The sequence below is a fragment of the Canis aureus genome, chromosome 28 (genome assembly GCF_053574225.1).
Source record: "Canis aureus isolate CA01 chromosome 28, VMU_Caureus_v.1.0, whole genome shotgun sequence".
NCBI lineage: Eukaryota > Metazoa > Chordata > Mammalia > Carnivora > Canidae > Canis > Canis aureus.
The window spans coordinates 14,925,476-14,930,820 of record NC_135638.1 but is presented as its reverse complement, the minus strand read 5'-3'; positions in this window follow the sequence as shown (position 1 = coordinate 14,930,820).

The window sequence follows — 5,345 nt, the reverse complement described above, 5'->3', positions numbered from 1 at the left end:
TCCGAAAAGAAAATGGAAAGAACTTGGGAGTGAGGCCAAACTTTTGAAAGACTGAGGATTAGAGAGATTGAGACTTACCTTTAAGTCTCCACAATGTTCTCCCAGGCTGCAGAGGGAATTAAGGGCAAGCAAGGGGAAGAGAGTTGATGAAAATGAACACCTTGGAGAAATTAGAGGATGGAGGAATTGCTAAACTAGAAAGCTACTCAGAAAGGCATATCCAAGCAAGCAGAAGCTGTGTGGGACAAGGTAATCACCATATCCGTGCTTTCAGTTGCTACTCTGGTGAGTGAATATAACAGGTAAACTGATCTTCTCATTGGTTTGCTGATGGGACTTCCTTCTAGCAATAACTAGTAGCTCTTTAGAACATCACCTGCAGGAAGGAGATCACCTCCAATGTCCAAGAATTTGCTCAGTTCCCATCTACCTTACTCCATATAGACCAAATGCTAAATGTACACTTTGCTATATACCAGAACAGGGTAAGTCAGAGGGAAGGAAGGAGAGTAGGTCCCAGACTCAGAGGAACCTGGTGAGGGGAAGGCTATGTTTCTCACAGCCTTTAGAGCTGGGAGAAACAGATTTCTGTTGTTTATAAGCCTCTCAGTCTATGGCATTTTGTTTTAGCAGCCGAGGAACTAAGACAAGTCGTGCAGAAGTTGCCTAAGTGCCTAAGGCTATACCATGAGATACTCATCTGGTAGGAACAAGGTCTAGAAAGACTTAAGTTCCCTTCTCCCCAAACTAGGATCTCCACCAAAACTACTTCTCCTCTCCAGTCACTCCCAGTCCTCCTCTCCTCTCTGCCCTTGCTTACCTGTGCCAAGAAAAAAAATGTTATGACAGCAAATGCTTTATAGTATACAAAAGGCTCTCTTCATTTATCATCACAATTCTATGAGATAGGTCAATTCCCATTGTTTCTTCAATTTGCAGACAAGTGAAACTAAGACCTTGAGAGGTCATGTCATTTACTCAAGAGCACACAGGCCCTAGAACTTGATAGAACTAGGACTCACCTGATCTCAGTGTGCCCATTCTCTGTGGTTGCATTGTTCCTTCATTACTGCCTTTGCTCCAGGGAAAAGCAGTCTGTCGCTATGGTTTAAGGGACACTGAAAGGCCTTCTCTCCCAAATGTTTCTTTGCAGACCTTCAGTCTCAGAATTCCCAACCTTGGAGACATACCTCTAAGTATAGGCAAAGTCTCCAGGAGCCTCCTTGGTAAAATGAGACGATGCATTAACCCATTCATTCAACCCAGACTCCTTTACCTGAAATTTCTACGGGACAGAGTGCTGCTTAATGAAGGCCACTAGGCAATGGAACAGTATGGAGTAGATGCTCAATAAATATTGCGGAATGTTTTTGTAGTAAAAAAAATCAGAATTTTTTTAATCCCACGAGATAATCTCTATGCCTTCCCCCAAAATATACACACAACACAACCATGGATAATATACCTTCTTTTTTTTTTTTAATAAAACTTCTTATAACTCTATAGGAAAATAGAAGCTCAAAAAAAATAAAAATTAAAAAAATTAAAAAACAAAGAAAGTAGAAGCTCGGGATAAAATAAATCTCAACAAATCCAACTCTACTCCAAGGATCAAGCACCTGAAATCAGAATCCTAAAGTAAAACCGTTAGTTTTCCTTAACTCTGCAATCCATTGTATAATACTAAAAATTGTTTTCATTGAAATTATCAAATTTATCAGGTCCCCTAGCTCTGTGGCATATAAGCCTAAAGAATAATGCACTCTGGGAATATGTAAAAACCTAGATGAATATTGAATGAACAGCAAAGGATAAACAGGACTTTCTGCTCTGCTCTCACTGAAGATAAACAAAAACAGTAAAGCCAAGAAGCGAGCATGAATCAAACCAATGAACGCATGCATCGGTTACTGCAATACCAACAAGGCTTTTAAAATGTCAAAAGAAACGTATACTTTAATAAAAATACATAAAAAGTGTGCTGAAAAATTAATGTAACACACTATGTGCAAATAAGCCACTACATGAATAGAAAGTTGAGATTAACTTCAGGCATCAGTGAGCTTGAGGTGATAAATCACTAATGACAATCTCTCTCCTCTTTCAGATATGATTAGAGGTGTTTTAGGGATAGTTGATACAAAATGGCGGTTGAAAATTGTTATGAACACAAGTCAGATATGTATGCAGAGAAAATGTTTTGTTGTTGTTTGTTTATGGTTTTCCACATGAGCCCCCATCCCCTAGCTAGGGGAAAAATTTGAAATACATCTCTAACCCATTTCAAGCCTGATCTAATTTGATTATTTTCATAGTCTCTGAAGACAATAGTCTCCCCAGGAGTGGGAGGAAATCTCAGTTCTCAGATCTCCTCTGCTCTCCCTTGTTTAGCTCTGAAAGAAGGCAGCTGGATGTATGGGAGGGGTAAAATGGAGAAACATTGAGGTCCTGAGCACAGTGCTCTGGTCTCCTAGATGATGTTGCCTTGTCCATGTGGCTGCTGTCTGTCTTGTCATTCATGGCTAGAGTCTGTAAACTGGTCCTATTCTCCCAATTTAGTTATAGCCAGTTGACTCTATGGCCAATCCTGTCTCACTTTGGCACCTGCTGTATCCAAACCCTGAGGCTCCTGGCCAGTGTCTGCTGTTAAGACTCCCCTGTGCCTCAGTAGACTCCACACCTACTCCAAGGATCAGAGACCAATCACCTTGGGAAGCCCAGGAAAGCTCCAGCTCCGCAACAACACTGCAAGATTGGGGGAATGACAGTATGCTTACTTAGTGCAGGAAGACTTGAAGATCTATCTTTGTGAGCCTCAGAAGGGAGTCAGGACCCACTGGACTCCTGCATCTACTCCATAGTCCAGAGAGGGGAAGTAGGGAGGCACACATCTGACCAATGTGTTCCTTGCTTCTCTTCCTCTCTGTCCCCTTCCCATTATCATCTTCCAGGCCTAGGAAAGAGGTTGGTTTTGCTTTTTGTTCTGCGTTCTATCTCTGTGAAGAACAGAACTTTGCTGTCATGGGATGGAAGGATATTTCTCTGCTATGGGATTCTCTGGGTTTAGCACCTGATATGTTAAAAAGGGAAAAAACAAAGGCATTTGGGAAATCATCTCTCAGGATGATAGTCTGGGTTAAAATGCTTTTATTTTGCCTTATCCCTGCTTTTCATTCCAGGAATTATATATTAGTCTGTTTTTCTCTTCATCATTTTTTGTAATGAATTCTCTTCCTCTATTAGGCAGAGGGCTGTCTCAGGTTGACGGGGCCAAAGGTCATGGACTCTGAAAGGCAGACACATTAGTAATGTCCAAAATCATACCACTCACCCCCACATCCACATATATCTATATATGGTTAGCAGTTCCCTTATGTCAACGTTACATGTTCAAGACAACATAGATGAGTATGCAAAGATATTACTTCAAATGAACAATTTCTTACATAACATTTGTTAAAACACTCTCTTTTGTTGTAGTTTGTTTTTAACATATGACATCTATTGGAGATGACTTTGATGACTATCATTTCTGTGGCATTACTGCAAAGAAAGAAAAATTCCTAACTTTATGGCAAACGTGATAAGCTTATGTATTAAAAAAACATTTGTTTTATGAGTGACTGGAGTGAATGGATATATTTATCCCATTAAGGAATGTTGGGTGTGGGAAGAGTATATGGGGAACAATACACCTGCCTTCTAATGCTTAAGGAGTTTAGAAGTAGAGAAACCAGCTTTGCTCCACATGAATCCGAGAGACAAATTTGAGATTAAGGAAGAAGAAAATGGGTAATACAGTCTGGCTTGGCTTTCTAATAGTCAAAGTTGTCTAAATATGGAGTGGGTTGATGCCTTGAGATTCAATTATTATACTAACTGGGATTGTTCAAGCTGGGCCAAGTGACCACTTGACAAGAATATCATTTCAATTATTTAAGAATGTTAAGCTTGTTTCCAACACCCGGAGCTTCTATACCTCTTAGAATCTTCAAAACTGAGAGCTACAAAAGTTAAAATCCCTGATAAAAGATAGAACATGGAAAAAAAAAAAAAGATAAAACATGAATGATACTGGCAGAAAACTTGACCATGGCCATTCTTTGGTGATAATCACTCAGCTATTAAGTAGGAAAAAGTCCAAATTACCTATTTAAAACAGAAGCAGAGTTTAAATTACAGATTTTGACAAAATTAGTGAAAGTATGTCCATAGAAGAAAACTCAGAAAGTTTCGGCAATGGATTCTTCAAATTAAAAGAAATTGATGACAACTGATTTCCTGGTGTGGTGAAACAAAAGAGAAAAGTATCATTAGTACCAACTCTTATAAAGAGGGAAATAAAGAGTATAAGGTACAAAGTTAAAATGGTGGTGGTGTTAAATTTAAGATGATGCCATTTTTGAAGATTTAACTTATTTAGTGGATCCCAAGAAACCCCAGCTTATATCTTTATTGATTCTTTCCTCTCCTCCTTTAGTGTTTCTGCTAACAATGATAACAGATGTGTAACTGATAACTGTTAACAGGTAGTTTACCCGTGACAGGAAGACAGGTGTTGGGAAGAAGTATGGAGGACAAGACAACATGAAGGGTGTGGATAGGAGGTTGCAGCACTGGTCATCCTTGTCACAATGTCATGACCCACAAACCCACAGTCATTAGGGAGAAGGCCAGGAAAGGGAAAGAGTCAAATTGGCCAGAAACAGGTGTCCAGTGCCTGGAAAGGCAGTGGACTTGTCCAGTGCAAGGGGAAGCAGACATGTCTCTGCGAGTGGATGTCAGGAGAAAGAAGTATATAGGCGTTGAGCATGTGCTAGGTACCAGCCACTGTAATAAACACTGTATATGGTTAACTTGTGAATTCTTCACTTTTATCCTAATAGGAAAGTATTAATATTCTCTTTTTATATTTAGTGAAACTGACACAGAAAGAGCTTACGCAGCCAGGAACTAGTTGCTGGGATTTCAAATCCCAAAGCTCATGGTCTTTCCACAACACCACACTAGCAAAATGTGCTTAGGCATGAGCTGTGACAAGTGATCCCAGAGACAGGAACCAGGTGGCAAAAATAAATCAAGCTGGAATGAATAAAAACAATGAGGCACTGGGAGGTAGGAGGTGGTATGGGAAGGGCTGGGGTGTCTACGATTCACAGACAGGCAGTCCATTTGAACTAAGCTAGAATTCTACTCAGGAGCCAGAAAGATACCAAACATGGAAGACAGTGGGGGGTTGAAAAAGCAAGGGTGTTTTTAAAAAGAATCCTATGCAAAATACTCTTAAAACATTTGGGTACTGTTACCATAGTCTTGTCTTTTATTAATCCTTTATTCTTCTTTAT